Source organism: Protopterus annectens, chromosome 1.part2, assembly GCF_019279795.1.
Source record: "Protopterus annectens isolate FY-2018-M chromosome 1.part2, PAN1.0, whole genome shotgun sequence".
In the NCBI taxonomy this organism is placed as follows: Eukaryota; Metazoa; Chordata; order Ceratodontiformes; family Protopteridae; genus Protopterus; species Protopterus annectens.
Window position 1 is genome coordinate 1,075,185,924 of NC_056727.1, and position 20,582 is coordinate 1,075,206,505.

The 20,582-nt window shown below is 38.2% G+C and overlaps 1 protein-coding gene across 2 annotated transcripts in view; it reads right to left on the minus strand.

The window, feature by feature from the left end:
• MSRA (methionine sulfoxide reductase A) overlaps window positions 1-20,582 on the minus strand; it is a 1,315,681-nt gene that overhangs the window by 367,862 nt on the left and 927,237 nt on the right. The window lies entirely within an intron of this gene.

Genomic DNA, 20,582 nt, shown 5'->3' on the forward strand with positions numbered 1-20,582 from the left:
AGGCCCGTGGAGAAAAGCTCCAAAACAAGGATAGAAGTACATTTTGACAATTCAAAAGAAAATCATTAATTACAAAGTATTTCAAAGCAAATGGTCAACAAATATTATTCACAAAGTATATCAGATTAAGGAAATACGTGCTTTCACGATATTGTGAATAGAATCAAAAATCCATCCATCCACAGCCTCTTTTCCCATTTTAGCATATGGGGTTGGGGTGTCACTGCACCAGTGAAAATCATCTAAAGCCAAGGTTTACACTGCCAGATGACTAGCCCTGCTGCATTAGTTCTTGCATAACACACACACACACACACACACACACACACACACACACACACACAAACTCACACTTATGGGGAATTTAGTGTGTCCAATCCACCTACCACATGTCTTTGGATTGTGGGAAGAAATTGTAGCACCTGGACGAAACCCACATGAAAACAGTGAGGACATGCAGACTCCGCACAGAAAACATCCCAGCTGAGAATCGAACCGGGCAACCTGTTGCTGTGAGGTGACAGCGCTATCCAGTGTGCCATTCAGAATCAAAAATACTGTATTAATACACTTGTATAGTATCCATATTGTGGCTAGAACTAGGATTCTGTACTTAAAACTATAGGTGTGGTAGAGTTGCATAGTTTATTAGTTGCTAGGTGATATTTTAGGGTGGACTTGAACTGTTGCAGGCTATTTAAAAGACTGATGTAGTTTGGAAGTTTGTTCCATGTCTTGCAGATGGCAACACAGAAAAGTGAGTCACTATTATAATTATTAGATTTATTAGCAAAGGTTCTGAGGAAACTACATCCCTAAATGTGGACAAGTATCTGTCTTTACCTTACATCTCCTTATTCTCCCTTTTTCACTCACTTTCTTACTCCTGTCATTTTCTCTCTAAATATACCATAAGCCTACTACTTCGTAACACAATTCCTGTTTGTATTATTCCAACTTACCATTAATTTCTCTATAAAGTGGATAAAATTCCTCCAACTAATTCAATCATTGTCATATAAATTGCACCTTCTCTTAACTAATCTTTTCATCATATGTATAATTTGGTATAATTATTTTTTTAATGACTGTATAATTATTATTCTTAAAGTGTTTTGTAATACTTTGGAGTTTTTCTCCTCGAGCCTTTGCTGAAAATGGGCTCCTACCCAGTCGAACAGTCCCAGCAAACAAATGTCACTAAATAAATAAACAAGGTTCTATTTGGTACATACCATTGGATGAGATTTGACAGCAAGGGTATTTTAAGTGGATGGTGAAGTATTTTGTGTCCTGTGAGTAGCTGGGAGAGGGTAATGTGTTGAGGAAGTTCAAACCTGTTGAAGGTACTGGGAACCATGCAGTGATGGGAGTAGTTTGGGGGGCTGTGGGTGAATTTTCTAATTTTTTGTAGGTGCTATCTAGTTTTGAGTTTAGGTGGAACAGCTGAGATTTGAGGTATATAGGAGAGTAGGATCACTTAGCAGGTATTTTGCCTTGTAAAATCAGCCTAGTTTGCAGTGTGTGTTTTTGACTGCAGTGTCAGTTTGCAGATCAATTTTTAACTTGTTAACAGCGATAAAGCCTAGTAATTTGGTGTTGGTGAAGTTTTCAAATTTTCAATTGTTTGAGGAGATAATATTAAAGTCAGTGTTGTTTTGATTTATGTTTTTCGGAAGGAAGAGGATTAGTTTGGTTTAATTAGGGTTTAACAACAAATGGGATTTATTTACCCAGTTTGCTGTCGAGGTGAAAGCTTTCTGTGTGATGATTTCTAAGGTGGGAAAATTTGGGGCTGTGCGAACTAAAGTTTAGTCATCAGCATATTGTATTATGGTGGTAAGTTTTGATTCCTTGTGTGCATCATTAATGAAGATACTTAAAAGTACTGGCACAAGTGTGAATCCTTGGGGAACTCCTGTAGTGATGGGAAGGAAGGTGGAGTTGGAGTCATTCCACTTTACAGACTGGATGCGCTTGTTTAGACAGCTGATGAAACAGCTAGCTGAGGGAGTTGTGAGGCCAATAAGATTTAGTCCGTGGAGTAGTTGATGTGAGACTGTGTCAAAGGCTTTTGACAAGTCCAGGAAAAGAGTGGAGACAAAATTATCTGAATTTTGTTTTGACTAATGGTACCTAGGAAATTTAGTAGGACAGTTTGGGTGCTGTGGTGGAGTTGAACGCTATGATGGGTAGAAAAAAGTAATTAGTTATCAAGTAGAAAGGCTAGGAGTTACTGATGTATGCATTTTTCAAGTACTTTGGAGAGGGGAGGAAGGATTGCTATATGGCGATAGTTTGGCAATTTGGTGGATGTGCCTCCTTTGTGTAACAGGATTATAAAAGAAGCTTTCCATAGGGCTGAGATGTAGTTTTCTGTAATTAATCATATTAATTAGGACAGATATAACTGTGGTGGTGGTGCTGCGGTAGCGCTGTCACCTGACAGTAAGACGTTGTCCCGTTCGATTCTCAGCTAGAGCGTCTTCTGACTGGAGAAATGCGTGAATGGGCGTACCTTCATTGAAGGTTGTGCATCAGGACTGGCAACTCGGCACGTAAAAATCTACTGCCAATCATTAGCGGACCGGAGTTCCACTGTGGCGACCCCTAACCGAGAAAAGCCAAAAGACTCAACAACAGTGTGGCAAATGGTGTCAGTGGCTATACTGAGATATTCAGATGGCAGGCTGTCAGAAGCTAGTATTGTGCATTTCAGTTTTTAATGTACTTTTTGATGGTATTTGTCTGGATGGTTGTTAGGTTAAGTTGGGATGTGGAGATACTGTTGGGGGGGTTAGGTGGGGTGGGTAAAGAAGGTTGTTATATGTGTTAAGTAGAGTACTGGATATGGAATGTTTGTTAAAGCTGTCTGCAATGTCCCTGCTGGTTTCAGATGGGAAAGGATGTGGGTGTCTTTTCTGCCTATTTTTTTGGAGGTTGTTTAAATTTTGCCAAAATCTTTTGGTGTTTTTTGTATGCATGGTCAGTTTGTGGCAAAGTTTTCTTTTTATCATAATGAACATATGCCTTTGTGTGGCTTCTAAGGCAATGATATCTATCTAGGTAGGCCTGGGTCCTAGTTTTGTGTGTGTGTGTGCATGAGTGTCTCTCTCTCTCTCTCTCTCTCTCTCTCTCTCATGAATTGTTTAGTTTGATGGGTTAAACATGGGGAAGAACATACTTTCACTCTTTTATGTCTTGGAGCTTGTTAGTTTAGTATGGTTAAGATGAAGTGACTGAAGTGACAGACAGCATTTATTTAATTAAATATGGATTTATCAAAACGGGTTAAGTTTTTCAAAGAGTTGAAATAAAGAGGTTTGGAGGGTTTGTGGTATACTCTGTTGATGCAGGTGGGGTGATGATCATTAAGAGAGTCTAGGAGGGTGCTAGATAGCTCAATTTTTTCAGGGTTAATTAACAGTATGCAGTCAAGTATGGCTGTTTTTTGGATACTTTGTCAAACTGGGTTGGTTGTCGGATCAGCCAAGTGAAATGATACATGTTAATATTATGAGGGATACAGTTAGGTTTGTTAAAGGTCCAATCTATCTTAATGTCATTGAGCATTATGGTTTCTTGGCTGAAAGCAGATGATAAATAACTAAGTATATTTTCTGCAGTCTTGGCATTTTGGGGGGATGTAGGCAGCTACAATGATTATGGACTTCTGATTCTTTAGGTGGAATTTGACTATTAGCATTTTTTCACTGCTGTACTGTGGAATGGTTGAGAGGTGGGTATGGGGTTGTAAGGTGGCTTAAAAAATGACAGCCAGGCCCCCAGCCCATCCCAGGCCGTTTACCTATTTGGTTTTGGCTAATGATAATGTGACTAGGAAGAATGATTTCTTCATATTTAATTTCAAGTCTTAACCAGGCTTCAGTGATAACTAGGAGTTATAGAGAAGGTGTAATTCAACCTGTAATGCACAAAGGTTTGATATCTTACTGCAGATGCTTTGAGCATTGACATTACATATTTTTAGGCTGGAGGAAGAAATTGGAGTTTGTTGTATTTTAGACTATTGGTGAGGAGGGCAGGAGGGTTGGGTGTTGGATTTATTTAGATGGGGCTAGTGTTAGGTCAGGGTTAGAGTGTACATCTCCAATCTCTATTAGTTTATTGGTGTGGGTTGTGGAGTTTTTGAGGTTATGGAGAAGATGTTTTGGTACTTTATTTTTGCACTAGCATGTGGGTTATATACTTGGTGTAGGTTATTAATGTATATTATTTGAGTAAAATTTTGTCTTTGATGAAGAAGGTTAGCCAACGTGGGAGACAATCAGGCTGGGCCTTCTCAAATCCAGTGATTCTGCACACCCAGCCCAACAAAGTGAAGCTACACCACTGTAAACTAGTGGTAAGGCAAACCCTGCAGAATAGGGAGCAGTACAACTGCACTGATGTACCACTGGGTGCTTAGGAAGCTTAAACGTGAAAGCAGCACAGGGAGAGATTACATCAGTAAAATGTATTTATTTATCTGTCTTTGTTGACTAGGAAAGTCCAACTGGGATAGATACCCTATACCCTTTTCCAGCGGAGTCCTGGGGAGAAAAGTTCCAATATTCACATACATAGACAATATACAGTATATTTTCATTTTCCACATATGTAATATTTTCATTGTGGTTACATATATATTTTTGCATACATAACTAGCAGATTGTTAATGCTAATCTTGCATCATACAATTAGTGACTATAGGAAGAAGAGAAATTAAGAGATAGCCCATGTATTTGCATAATGTTGTAGCAGACTGAAATAAAAAGTAAAACAAGGGAAGACAAAGACTGACATAGGCTGAAATTAGAGAGTAGTGATACAATGAGGGAGAACAAGGATTAAGTAGGAGTAGATAGTTAAGAAACCTAACCAGTTAAAAGTTTACAGAACATAGTAGTATATAGAAGGAAAAGTGCAAGCAATTTATGCTTTTTGTACATGCAGTCTTAGCTACTGGCAGTGTTAAACTCTGTGAAATAGGATACAAAAACAGCCGTGTGAAGGGTCCCTACTCTGGGCCAGCAATCAAGGAGACTCAGTCCTCACCACTGACTCTGGTGAGGGACAGTCACTAAGAGCAAAGATGGTTTCACACAGTATTTTCAGATGCAGCTCCATGCACTAATCACAATTTCCTTTAACAGCACAATGAAAGCAGACTCCAGACATGGGGCTTGACTCTCTATCTCTCCAGGCTCACACAAAACTCCACACTGACCACTTTGGAGCTCTGTGTCCTTGTTCCCAGTAGCTGACACACACACTTGGACATTTGAGCTTCACACAAACATACACACCTGGGAAAAGCTGGCACAGATTTGATAGCTGTGCCCCTTTCTGCCCAGACTCTGAGGTAATCATGCAACCACCAGTCAGCTACCCTGGGGCTCTTACAAAGGGTACCCGATTGTACTGTGTAAAATTAATACTAATACAAATAGTAGTGTGTGACCAAATCAGCAATGCTTTCAGGAGTGGCCATAGTGTCACGAAAACAAGCAAAATTACTCTCAAGATCTTAAAAGTATTCTCCAAAGGACCAGGCACAATGAAAGGTGTTAAAATATGTAACGATAAATAATAAAACAGAACATAGGAGAATATTGAATGCAATGAACAACAGAGTTTCAATGTTAGACATAAAATAATTATGCAGTTGGGTAGTTTCTTATGGATACAAAAACAATACTAAACTATTCCCACTAAATGTCCCTGACTGACTAAAGAATTACTGTTCCCTAACTACTTACTAAAGCAAAGCAAGCTGATGTTTGCTAGTGTCTTACCACTACAAAAGCCAGATGATGTCTCTCTTTGTCTGTGTGGATGTGTGAGATATATATCCTGTAAGAAATCTTTCCTGTCAGGTTCCAAAGTGCTGCTGTGAGAGTTCCAAATAAACCAGATGCTGGTTAGAGGATGACATCACCTCTGGTCACTTGACTCTGGTACAATACACACACAGAGCTTCGCTAAGATTTGTGGCAGCATCTGAAAGCTATAACACAATTTCAAACTTTCCACCCTTCCAGGGTTCTCTGATAAACCTACACATTTGATCAGTTACAACAATACAACCAAATATACATGCATACATTCTTTCTGTTCAACAGGACTTACTGTTAATGCATTTTTAACACAAGTCAGTTTACAAATATATTTTAATTCAAACATCTGTACAGATCAGTATGATAGTCAAATAACAATTTTTTTTTACAAAACTCCAGCTAGCTATGCTGGCATATGTACACATGTACTGCCCTACTCTCTGTGCTGATGAGATATTAGGCAAAGTGCAAATAGAACTCATTTAGGAAAGGAAGTATCCAGTGTCAGTAAAGGTTCCTCCACCCTGTTAAACAATATACTACTGATGAGAACGTTAGAATTCATTATACAAAAATTCAGCAATCTGAGGATTTAGTGCATGTAAAGGAACATGAAAATAAAAAGGGAGAAGTTCATAATAAATAACTTAGAAGAGAAAGAAACTGAATGACGTCTATAATGCAAAGAGAATATATATACTAAAAGGATACTGCTTTGTTACATAATGCACAGATTACAGGCAATGATAATATTGTTCAATCACAAAACATTCAGTTTGCAAAAAATGACATCACATAAGAGACACTGCTTCATCAGATGTTCAATGGATTTAACTCATACATATGCTGTAAATAATACAAAGCATCAGACCAACAACCAATCAGAAAAATTCCCACTGAATACATTATTCTCTCCATTGACATTTAAAGTGATAGAACAAGATATTCTGCATATGTATATATGTGTATATATATATATATATATATATATATATATATATATATATATATATATATATATATATATATATATAGATACATAGTGTGCGTGTGTCAGGTCATGCAATCTTATTTATACAAAGGTCTGTCTTTCAAGATAGCTGCATTTTCTGCAAGGAAAGGGAGCTATAAGAACCAAGATATAGAAGGGTCACTTTCAGATATTAATGTCCATAGACATACCACAGCAACACCATACTTCTCCCAAGAGGTGTCCCCCACAAACAATTCTGTCAAGCCCACGTGTGATATGGTACGCTTGCCATGTTTTTTAGGAACAACACTAATATTATAACAAATGTTGTGAAGAAAAACTGGCCTATACTAACTAGTGATTTGACTATTAAGAATATTGTAGGAGATAAACCTAAATTCTCTTTTAAGAATAAGAGAAATTTGAAACGTATGCTTTGCTAACCTAAAGATTTGAACACAGATCAACAGAGGGGGTACAGTTCCTTGCAGGAAATGCAGCTTTTGCAGATATATTGATTCTGGTGGGGAATGTATACACCCAGGTTTTAAAAAAGTTTTAAATTTAATACAGCAGGTAGTTGTGACACATCTGATGTGGTTTATTTAGCAGTTTGCTCTTGCAAAATGTTTTATGTAGGCAAGACCAAGAGACATTTCAGAAACAGAATAAGAGAGCATATATATGTCATAAAGAAAGGATGTCTTAATATACATTAGCTAAGCACATACCCATATCTGGGCACACACATACATTTAAGTTTTTAGTTATGGAGAGAGTAACAGCTGGTTATAGGGGGGATATAGAGAATAAAACTGAGGTATCTGAAGCAAAATGGATAATCAGACTGTGGGCTGATGCCGGTTTTGGCCTCCTCATGAAACCCCTCTTGAAAGATAGACCTTTGTATAAATAAGATTGTTTGGATGACCTAACACTATACACACACACACATATATATATATATATATATATATATATATATATATATATATATATATATATATATATATATATATATATGTATACAGAATATCTTGTACTATCACTTTAAATGTCAATGGAGAGAATAATGTATATGGGGGGAATTTTTCTGATTGGTTGTTGGTTTAATGTTTTGTATTATTTAAAGCATATGTATGAGTTAAAACCTTTGAACATCTGATGATGCAATGTCTCTTATGTGGTAATTTAAAAAAAAGTTTTTTATACCGCATCATTGCTTGATTCACTTTTATAGTTTTTTGGACATATTTCTTGGTTTTAAGTGACTCATTTATCCTTAGTGCCACAATTATTTTTGGTTGATATAATCTGTATCTCACACAAAACATCATGCCACAAATTTGGAAAACTGCTCAAATTAAACCCCTCTCAAAGCAAACCAACTCAAAATATATCTCTCACTTATGTCTAATATCCATCCTCCCGATTCTAGACAAATCTCTTGAAAAGACAGTCTATAACCAATTTCTTTGTATATCCATCAATACCACCTTCTCTCCTCCAAACAACATGGATTCTGGCCTGGATGAAGTACTATGACAGCGCTTTGGTCCCTAACTGATGACATCCTGCTAAATTTAGTGCCCTATTTAAAGACCTGACAAAGGCATGTGATCTGACTGACCAGTATTTTCTCCAAAGCAAACTAAATGAAAGTGGTATCAGTCCCGACATCATTCCCTGGTTTAAAAACTTCCTTTCTGACATTCACTTCAAAATTAAAACAGGATCCTCCCAATCAGAATCTGCACCTGTTACCAAAGGCGTACCACAAGGATCCATTCTTGCCCACCCTCCTATTCTCCATATTCACTAAAAAATTTCTTTGTGACCTTCCCCGTACCCCACGTATCCTTTACGCTGAAGAAAATGGTTATTTACCAATCAGATGACTCTCATGCCAACATTCAATGAAACTCAAATCAGACTTATACAATTTCCACCACTAGCACATAAACTATAAACAAATTCTCAACCACACCAAGACCAAAAACTATATTTTTTGAACTCCACGGAAAATTCACCAAGCATCTAACTCTATCTTTGACCTGTACAACCATTCCATAGAGACAACCTCCACCTTCAAAAACCTAGAACTATGGCTTGATCAGCCACTAAACTTCCATTTCTGCACAAAGTGAGAGGAAAAATAAACTCCTTCCTCTTCTGGGCCAAAATATCTCCCCTTTTCTATCCTAAACAGCCAAAGCAGCCACTGAGAAAGGAGTTCTGCTTTCTCAACTTGAATATGGGCTTCCAGTTTTTGCTTCTGCCTCCAAGAAAAAAACATTGCCACACTCCAGACTATCCCTAACAGCATCTACTGATTTATTAAAAACTCACCTCTCTGTGAGCATCACTGCATCACCCAAGAAATAAATGGTTTCCCATAAAACTCTAACCTACTGTTAGTTTCCTATCTCTACAAACTACTCCAGCTCCACACATTTACATTCCTTGCAGTTAGATTTCATGAAAAAAATTCCTCATACAACCTGAGACCATATTCACATGCCACACAGTCTCTCATTATTCCAGGAACCAAAGTCCACACCACCGGACATGTTTTCTCCTCTCAGGCATTTACTCTTTGGCATGCTTTCCTCACTGATATTAATGAAATCAACATGTATTCCAAGTTCAGAATGCAAATTAAAAAGTACTCATTCATCCAAGTCAAATTCTTGATTCAATGCAGGGCTTATCACGTAACCCATCTCCTTTCCAAATCTCTTCTCTCCTCTCAAAATTTGCTAAAGATTGACCCACTTTACAAACTAATTTATAAATTATACACTACACTATGCTTGGAAGAACACTGCACTGTGCTTGTTCATTAGACTGTATATATGGAGTTATTTTTATAGATGGAATTAGTCTGAACTACTGAATCTGGTATCAATTTATTTATTTATTTACATTTGTTTACTGGGAAATTCCGACTGGACGCAGGTCCTTTATCAGCAGATGCTCGGGGAGAAAAGCTCCACATCATGTACATGATAAATAGAGATACAAAGTTGCAGCAATAGTAAACAACATTACAGGTAGTTGGCTTTAATACAATAACAATATATTGATTATCAACAGTATATACAGTAAATGTTGCAAGTTAAGATAGTTTCTTGTCGTTTATAATATTAGTAAAGTTGTCAGACAAGATTTTAAAGTATGTAAAGACAACTAGCTAATTCTGACTGTGGTTAGTAGTGGCGGTAGTATAGTTGGGTTAAGGGTCTAGGTGGGGGTGGGTAAGGAGAGGTGTTAGTCTGGATTAGAACAAGGACAAAGCCAGTGCAAATGTAAGTGGAATATGAGCTCAATCTTGAAAAGGCTGCTGGAAGGTAGAGTAGTTATAGAGGGTGGAAGATTGTTCCAAACTTTAGATATGGTACATGAAAATATGGCTTCTCCTGCTGAGTTTTTGGGTTTGATAACAGTGGGTTGATTTTTGTTGCTTGATCGTATGGGCCTAGTGGAGTGATAGGGATGGAGAAGGGTTTGAAGGGAAGGGATGTTATGGGGGTGGTTAATAAGTTTATAAGCGGGGTGAGTTGATTAAAGTGAAGGAGTTGTGACAGTTCTAGCCAATTTAGTTCTTTAAGGGAGATACATTGATGGCTGTGGTACGAGGTTCCAGTGGCAAATTTAGTATTTTTGTTGTAACACGCTTCCAGCTTGTGTAGGTTTGTCTGTCTAAGGTTGGTAAGTATGGGGGATGCATAGAGTAGGGTGGAGATTAGCTGGGAATTGGCTATGGAGATTCTAGCCACCTTGGTTAGGAATTGGCAGCTTCAATATAATGCACCAAGTTTCTTGTGAACTTTTTTATTGTGAGAAATATGTGGGTGTCAAATCTAAGTTTTTTGTCTATTTCCACACAGAGTAATTTTGTGTTCTGATGGAGAGATGATGGTATTGCCTTTGGCAAGAATGTTGAAGTGGGGGGGTGTTTTGGGTGGCTTTGGAAGGCTGGCATAGGATCTTATTCGGGTTGAGTAGGAGCTGAGCATTGGATAGCCAGCTTTCTACGGAAGAGAATGATTCTGTGTGATTTGTTGTAGTTCTGGTAGAGTGGGGGCAGAGCAGATGAGAGTAGAGACATCTGCGTACTGTATAAGAGATGCTTGTGTGGTGGCAGCATTTAAGTTGTTAGTGAAAAGTGAGAATAGCAGAGGGCCAATGATAGACCCTTGGGGAACTCCGAGAGTAACTGGGAGGTGAGGTAATAGGTTATCTTCCCAGATTACTGATTGCTGGTGTCTGTGTAGATAGCTGTGTAACCAGCTGCAGGCTGATTGTGAGGAGAGGTTGGGGAGAGTAGAGTAGTAGCTCATGAGATACCATGTCAAAGGCCTTTGAGAGATCTAGAAATATGGCAGTAGTTAAGAGGCCATTGTTTTTGTGATGAAGAATAATGTTGGTGAAGGAGAGCAGAGTGGAGGTAGTGCTGTGATATGGCCTGAGACCATGTTGGGTTTTGGAGAGGAGATTATTAGCTAGGAGGTAGTTGGAGACCTGGGTGTTGATACATTTTTCAAGTATCTTGAAGAGAGGGGAGAGGATAGCAATGGGGCGGTAATTGGAGAGGTCGGGGGAGGGGGTGCCTTTGTGGTGGGGAATGATGTGGGATATTTTCCATATCAAGGGAACATAGCCTTCTGTTATGGAACGGTTGATTAGAATTGAAATTGGGTAGGCTAGTGTATCAGCTGCAATTTTCAAGTATTCAGAGGGGAGGTTCTTAGCTGCGAGTTTGGTGGGTTTAAGTTTTGACAATAGTCTTTTTATGTTGGAGGTAGGTACTAAGGTGAAGAAGAAAAGAGGAGTGGGGGGTTTAGGAGTTGGGGGGCTGTTATAGGGAAGTGTTGTTTGTTTAGAGATGTTATAGTATCAGTGAAGTGTTTGTTGAAGGATTCTGCAATACTGCTGGAGGAGAGGGGAATGGACGGCTGGGGGGGTATCAACCTTCCCTGGGTGGAGGATAGTGTTAATAGTAGACTAGAATTGCTTAGGGTTGTGGCTGGTAGAGTTTAGGGTAGATTTATAGTAGAGGGATTTGTCTAATTTTATTTGCTTTTTGGCTTTATTGTGCAGTTCAAGGAATGATTGCCTATCTGAGTTATTTTTTGTTAATCGCCAGTGCTCCCAGGTATTATCTCTGGATTTCATTAGGGTCCTGGTGGTCTTTTGTAACCATCGGGCATGCCTAGATCTGACTCTGGCATTTCTTACAGGAGCATGGGTGTTTAGCATGGAGAGGAAGGTACTTTTGAGGAAGTGGACAGCCTCATCTAGGTTGAGGTATTTTAGTGGTGACCAGTTCATTTTTTGCAGAGAGGAGATGAAGAAGTTGGGGTTGAAGTTGGACTTGTTCCGTATTTGCCTGTGGATAATGGGCTTGCGACTGTTTGTGTGGTGCTGAATTAGGAAAGTGGGGGAGTGGTCACTAAGACTGTCAGGTAAGCAGCCTGCTAGGTAAGAGTGAGGGGCTTTGTTGGCTAGGATCCAGCCAAGTAAGGTATGATTGTTAGGGTTTTTGTTGATTCCGGTAGGGGACTGGATGAATTTATTGAACCCATGGGGATTAAGGTGAATGGTTGGGAGATTGTTATTACAGGATAGTCAGCTGATGTTAAAGTCGCCGAGAATGATGGTTTCCTGGGGTACAGATAGAGTAGCCCAGCTCAAGAGATTTTCTAGGGGTGTAATATTTTGCCCTGGTGGGAAATAGCATCCTATGATATTGATGGTTTAGTTTGAGATTGGCATAAAGGATTTCTTCATCATTGTGTTGAGGAGCAGATGTTTTCAGGAGTTGAATATTGAGGTGGTGTTTAAATATCAATGCTACACCACCTCCTTTTTTTTGACAATCCGTCTATGCGAAGGATGTTGCATTCAGGTGGAAGTATTTCCTCACTTTTGATGTGAGGTTTGAGCCAGGTTTCAGTTAGGAAGAGAATATCTGGGGAATATATGCTTATGCTGGCATGTAGTTCTTGGATTTTATTGCATATGCTTCTGATGTTTAGGGACATTATAAATATGTCTGTTGTTTTTTCATTGGCTAGGAGTTGAGTTATGGGGGGGGGGTTACTTGGACTAAGGTTTGTGGTTGGGTTAGATTTGGGAGGACCAGGGTTTGGATGGAGGTCTCCAGTGAGGGCTAGTTTATAGAGGGTGTTTAGGATATGTTTTATATACACAGTACATTGCTTATGGTATCTTAGGGATATTTTATTTTTGAGTGTGTTAGGCGTTTGGTAATGGACTGTTTGTATTGGCAGGATGTTTTTGGTGGCAGAGGTTGTGTAGTTATAGTGTAAATGTTTGAGGGAGGGTGTTGAGAGAGTACAGTGGAAGTTGTTGAAGCATACAACTGTGGAGCCTTGGTAGGATGTAATGTGAGCTACAACTATGCAGGTTAGGATTGTTATTATATTGGGTAGTAGCATGATTGTGTTGGATGTAGGGGGAGGGGGTGACAAGTGGTGTAGCCTAATTGGTGGCAATTAGGGGTGGGGTTAAGGCTAAAAATAAATGTAGAAGTACTGGGGGTGGGTGGGAATAGGGGGCAGGGAGAGGAGCGAAGTGAGCGTAGCAAATGGAGCGGGCTGGAATCCCCCAGGCTAAAGATTGCAGGGTAAATGTCTAAATAGCCAGATTGTTAGGAGTTATTAGAATCTAGTACGGAAAACATCTATAGACCTGATTTCAGCTGTGTCCTTTCTGGGTAGATACCTAGTTTGAAGCAGACAAAAAGTGGCAGTATAAGTACCTTTTCGTCTCTGTTTTACAAGTGGGCAATTCCAGTGTATCTACTGGGTTACCTTTTCTTTACCTAGAGCTTTATCTTGGTTTACTGATAACTAAAAAGAAAAAGTTTAACTGGGGAATGTATTTACAGCTGATGAGGGTGGGGAGTAGCTGCTGTCCCTAGCCATGGGTAGAGCCAGTTATTTCTGCTTTAGACCAGGTACTTTCTACAGTAGCTGGCTAAGAGGGAAACATAGCTAGACACCTACAGTAATTTATTTTCTTTTTAAAGCCCTTGATTCCTTGTGGCTGGTTTCTTCACTGCAGATGCGGTCAATGGCCAAGGATTCAGCAAGTGGGGGACTGAGAGAGAACCCGTTCGCAGGGACTGTGGTCCCTAAATGAAAAGATGGAGAGAAAAAGAATTATTACGTTAAGGTATCTGAAAGGGGAATGAGAGAGAAGTGCTGTAAAAAGTAACTGAAATAATAAATTATCACCCAGGCAGGAAGGGTATTGGGTTTAAAAGTAGCAGCACGTTATACTATTTACACAGGTACAAAGTGGTTAGTAAAAAAGGCTCAGGCAAATGTTATGCATTCACATATGAAGCCCTTGACATAAAAAAAAATAAAAATTATTGCTTAAGTATTTTGTATTCCACCCGGCCTGAGCCTGAAATTGGATAATACTGATCAAACCCCAGTAAACAAATATAAATAAAATAAAATTCTTGCAAATAACATAAGCGGTGAAAACCATGAGGCTAATAAAGCTAATGGAGATGAAGATTTTGTAACAACTGATAAAGCAAACATCTCAGAATTAGAAGTGGGAGATTCTTCAGCTATGGTCATAAGTCATTAGTATATATAACTGGAGATTCAAATATTAGAACTGACAGTTACATCGGCAGAGGATAATGAACATCAGATAATGTTATTCTTACCAGTAGCAAAATTGCAGGAGGTCAGAAGGGCCTTATAATGCCTTAGACAATGGGCAAACTGTATATCAGTACCCTGATTTGAGAACGAGCGTTTTCCAGCAGAATATTAACATACAAGTAGTGCTCGCTAAGACCACCGCTTCATGGCTGCTTATCAAGCCGCTGTGGAGCTCGGACTGAGGAAATGGAACAGCCGCCATTATTTTATGCTCGCTAAGCAGTGTTTTTGCTGTTTAGCGAGTGTAAAATACAAAAAATAAGACAAAAAGGTACGTGTGTGTCTATGTGTGTTTATGTCTGTATGTGTGCATGTCAGTGAGAGTGAGCGAGCCATTATTTTACACTCACTAAGCAGGGCTTTTGCTGTTTCATGAATGTAAAATAAAAAGAGAAAAAAAAAAGAAATTACAGCGTGTGTGTGTGTGAGTGTATGCATGTATGAAAGTAGATAGAGAGAGCGCAATGGTGTGTGTGTGTGTGTGTGTGTGTGTGTGTGTGTGTGCGTTTCTATCTGCATGTGTGCGTGAATGGGTGCATGACAGCAGAGAGACTTTGTGTGTGTGTGTGTGTGTGAGAGAGAGAGAAAGAAAGACAGAGAGGGAGTGAGTGAGAAAGTGAGAGTGATATGTGAGTGAATGCATGCATGTAAGCAGAGGAGACTGCCTGTGAGAGAGATCAAGAGAGAGTGAGACTGAATGTGTGTATGAAAGCAGCTGGAGACTGTGTGTGTACATGTACGTGTGTGAAAGCAGAAGAGACTGTGTATGTGTGTATGGGAGAGAGAATGGGCTGTATGTAAAATTGTTGTGTTTCACTTGCTTATTTTTTTAAGCACTATATTATTTTTTTATATATATTTGATGTAAAATGCTTCCTCCAACACCATTAACATATACTACAGCAAGTTTGAAACAGTAGGCGGAGGAACTATTTTACATTAAAAATATATAAAAAAAATAATACAGTACTTACAAAAATAAATAAGCAAGTAAAAGACAATTTAACAGCGAGCCCATTGTCCAAGTGCAATAATGCCCTCCAGGGTGTGTTTTAATGTATAATTAATGCCATTCCAGGGGTGTAGAGGCCCTCCGCCTGTGGCGTGGGGCTTCATAACACCCCTGGGCAGGCATTAATTACACATTAGGACACACCCTGTTAGGCATTATTGCTTGCTTAATGTAAGGAAGTATGGAGCTATTTTTATTCCATGTTGGTACAAATGGCCTCATCTTCAAGGACTCTCTGACTAATAACAGAGAACTTTGGCTTATGCAGATGTTAGGCCATATTTTTCACAAATCACATACAGAAAAGAGACACAGATCAGCATGAATTAAAATATTATAAAATACACCAACACTCGAGTCCAACAAAAATACAGCTCAGCTGCACGAGTATAACAGAATTCACTAGGGTGAATGAAGAACGTTGCCAGTTGAATAACTTATAAAAATCCACTTTATTACAAAAATGTTAAGCGCTTTCATCTAACTACATAGACTTCATCAGAACACTGTCCTTACACATTCAAACATTTTTATTCTACATTCACACTAATTAATTCACCAATCAGGACAACTATTCAACCAGCATATAATTAAACTTTTTACAAGTACTGCAAAAATAAAAGTCTGCTGTTCCCATTTCACAATATTAGTATTAGTATATATGGTACTGAAATCTCTAATGCTTTTAGTACATCAACACACATTATAAAAAAGTATTACATTCAAATAATGATTTACTATTAATTGAATTAAAATATTGTTTTGGATATATACCTGCACAAAAATTGCCCATTTTAAAAAGTGGAAATGTGTGGAATATCCAAGCCTAATTTTGGGCACACATGTATTAAGACAAAACGGAGTGCAGTTATCAAGACAAGGGAAGACTGCACCAAACACATTGCAATATTTGACTAACACAAGACAGGATTTTTGCCAGGTCAGAAATTTAACAGTTCACAGATAGCACAAGATAACACAATTTCATGTATCTGTGCTGGTTATTAATGCTGAGGGCATTAGTATTAAAGTTTATTTATTTTTTTGCAGGGGGGATCTGCTACATTCTCACAAAACTGATGTTATTGATTGTGAAACATGGTTAAAGAACAATGACTGGAAACCAGTTCTGTCAGGGTATAATTGTATTTACTGCAAAAGACAATTTTAGTAAAAAATAACAGGTAGAGATCTTATGGCAGGGATTAAAGATTGTTCTGAGACCTGTGATTATTATATGTTCAATAATAAAACTAAAACTGTAGATTGTGTAACTGTGACAATAACGACAGCCTTGGAACAGATAACAAGTGTATAGACCACCATGTCAGTCTTGATGACCTAGAGGAATTCATACATTCCTTGCATGAAACACAAGAGGGAAAAATAACTGTAGCTGGGGATTTAAATTTAGCAGATACAGATTGGAATAATATTGATGCAAGAACATTAGTTAAAAAAATGATTTACAAAATACTTTCAGGAACAACAACTGTTGCAGGTTATAAACAAACATACAAAGGAAAATAACATACTGGACATTCTTTGTGTTCTAAAGCAAATGACTGTTACATTTATTTTTTATTTATTTTGCATTTGTTTACCAGAACAGTCTGGACTGTGAAGACTTTTCTCAGCAGAGGCCTGGGGAGAAAACCTCCACTACAAAACAAAGAGTAACAAGTAAGATACAACAAAGTAATAAATATTCATGTCAAGTTTTACCACTGTTGGTGTGCAGTGATCACAGGGTTATAAAGATTAAAACTACTCTTAGACTCTTATGCCAAACTGAAATCTAAACCAATGCACAAAAGATTAATAACAGACTACATGGAAGCAAAACAGTCACTATGTAAAATTAAGTGGTATGATGCATTCAGAGGAAAAACTGCAGAAGGAATGTGGCAAGTTTTGAAAAGGAAACTGAATGCAAAAAATAAAAACAAATGTTTAAAATCAGGAATGGGGAAGCCATATTTCCGTAAGAATAAAATACTTCACTGAGAGTTAAGAAATGGAAATGAGGTTGAACTTTAACTTTGAAATCTGGAATAAACAAACTGGACAGACTAAACATAGTGTGAGACATGATCAAAAAAGTTTGAAGAAAATTATGTAAAAATATTGAGCACAATAGGAAACCATTTTATAGATACACAAGATGTGGCAGGAGTAAAGACATACAAATCGACTAGTGAGTAGATTCTAAAATTTACTCTCGGGTGCAACCGATTATACATACATATTTACAAAATCGTATGCAAAACAGTTTGGCTCTACAAAAAGAGCGATAAATTGTGCTACTATTATGCTGCTGCCTACCCATTTTTTTCCAGACTATCCAGAAATCAAACCGATTGCCTTGTAATCCAGAAAACACTGTACAAATTCTGGTATTCTGTTTCAAAAAAAAGAAACAGACTATCAGAGTTAGTTAAAATAGCAGATTTACTAGGCTTTTTTTACAGAAAAGCCTAGTAAATCATAAGAAAGACATCACAAATAGAAAAAAAGAGGGCATTCCCCCTCATCTGACAAGACAATGACATCAAGAATTAGACAGAAAGTGGGGAGAAGATGGGTGGAGTTATAGGATGTGCAATGGGTGTGGCTTTGGTCTGGTTTTAACCACAACAAAAGGTGGCAACCCCATGTTAGTAACATCCAGGTATATACTTTATTTAGTTTGCTTATTGAAGTAGTACACACTGATCACAACAAATTATTTGCAAGAACAGTCTGGGAGAAAAAATTCACAACAAATAAATAAAACAGAACAAATTCACAAACATGTAATAAACACAGAAGGTAGAGAATCCCACTAACAACTGAAACTAAGTAAATATTAACAGAGTACAAAAACAAATGTGAATTAATTTTAGTAGTAAATATAAGAGGGAAGCAGCAGGTGAGAACAGAGGGTCATAGTAGAAGTGATACAGGTGAGGAGGGGGGGTTAGGTGATACTTCCAGTGGAAAAGCATTTGCAGTCAGATTTTTGATGGTGGTGTCTTCTGAATTGTCCTCTGAAACTGGGGAAAGAAAAGACTTCTTTTGGGAAGGAACTGCCAGAGTTTAAGTGCAAGAATGGAGAAGGAATGGTCAGTACAGTGCAGTTTGGTTTGGGGTGTCTGGAATGAAGGAACTAATTGAAAGACGTTGTGGAGGTTGTAGGAACTGGTTTTAGTATACAATTTGGTAGCATGAGGTGGGGCGGCACCTGGTTGAAGTAGTTTAGAAAGAAAAGACCCCAGGAGAAGCTCAGCTCTGTAGGAGACTAGTAGCTATTTGACTTTGGACAGGGTAATGCAATGGTGTTCCGGGGAAGGGCATGGAAATGAATTGTTAGATTTCTTCTATTTTACTATGGATTTTATAGTTGATGATATTTTTTTAACTTCACACATTGACATTAAATTAGATTACGTTGTACAAGAACTATGCAAACTGGACTCAAAGCACAGAGAGGAGATGGGGTAATAATGACGTGAGAAATTTTGAGCATGACTTTACAGTACCACTATATCTGTTATTCACTAGGTCATTTTATTATGGGGAAATTCTTCAAGATTGGAGACATGTACTTGTTATACCAATCTTTAAGGGAAACGGGAATAGGACAAACCCATAAGTTTACTTTTTTGCCATGGAAAAATAATGTAAAAGGTTATTTTGGATAAATTATCATCAGAAATGGAAAGGTTGAGACCTGAAATCTTAAGTTGGACAATACATCTGTAACATGATGCTCTATAATACTATAATAGCTGCTATAAATGAAAAATTGCACTGTGGTATAATTTATATAAATCAGCCTTTGACAGAAGAATACACAAAATACTGATCAATAAATTAGTACAACTAGGTATTGATGTAATCTTGACAAAATCAACAGCTGCATGGCATACAGACATACCACGGCAAGTATCACACTGTGAAAGTTTCACTTCATCTATTTTAGGTACACAATTTGTTATAATAATATAAAAAATATTAATACTACCTCTTGTTGGTTCCTTAACCAATTGCTCTAAATTACTTAAGGGTATTAGATCTAAAAAATCTTGTTTGATCTTATGATTGTAAATATAGTTGTTTCAATTAATACTGGGACAATTTAGATCACCAATCAGAACTATCCTTCTATGCTATAAATATGTTTCAAAATAGTCAAGATATTAGCAATGAGACAGCAAATCCACAGAGAGGGGTAAAGTTGGCATTGAATCTGTTGGCCAGTATATTGCCAACTTAACCCCTCTCTCCCCACCAAAGGACCAATCATAATACCATATTACTGCTGAACACATTAAAACAGCACTGTACAAGGCCAAGAATACAGCTTCTATGGGACCTGACAATATCCCTGGCTGTGTTCTACATGAACTACAGAGTGAACTAGCACCTCACCTGTGTGCCCTGTTGAATTCCAGCCTCACCTCAGGCTTTGTCCCTACCACATGGCGCACTGCTACAGTCATCATTCTCCACAAAGGAGAGCGACTATAGACCCTGGGAACTAGCCTGACAAGTCTGATATGCAAAGCTATGGAATGCATCATAATGGACCTAATAAACAAGGATATAGGGAATCGACAAACTCTGGATCCCACACAGTTTGGTTTTGTGAAGGGTAGATCATGCCTACTCAACTTGGTCGACTTCTTTCAGTCAGTCACCAGAGCTGTGAACGAAGGCAAGGTGGTTCATACAGCCTACCTTGATCTGAACAAGGCCTTTGATACCATTCCCCACTCAGGAATCACATAAAAACTCACTAAGCTAGGCACCAACCCCTATATCACTAGATAGGTTCCAAACTGGCTCACAGATAGAATCCACAGTGTGAAAGTAGCTGACTCCAAGTCAGACTGCCGACCAATCACAAGTGGAGTCTCACAGGGATTGGTCCTGGGTCCTCTCATGTTTGGTATCTACTTCTCAGAAGTCCAGGCCAACACAAAGGGACTCTGGCTGAAAAAGTTTGCAGACGATTGCAAGTTGGGAGCCATTATTAACTCCCCAAGTGATGTTGACATCCT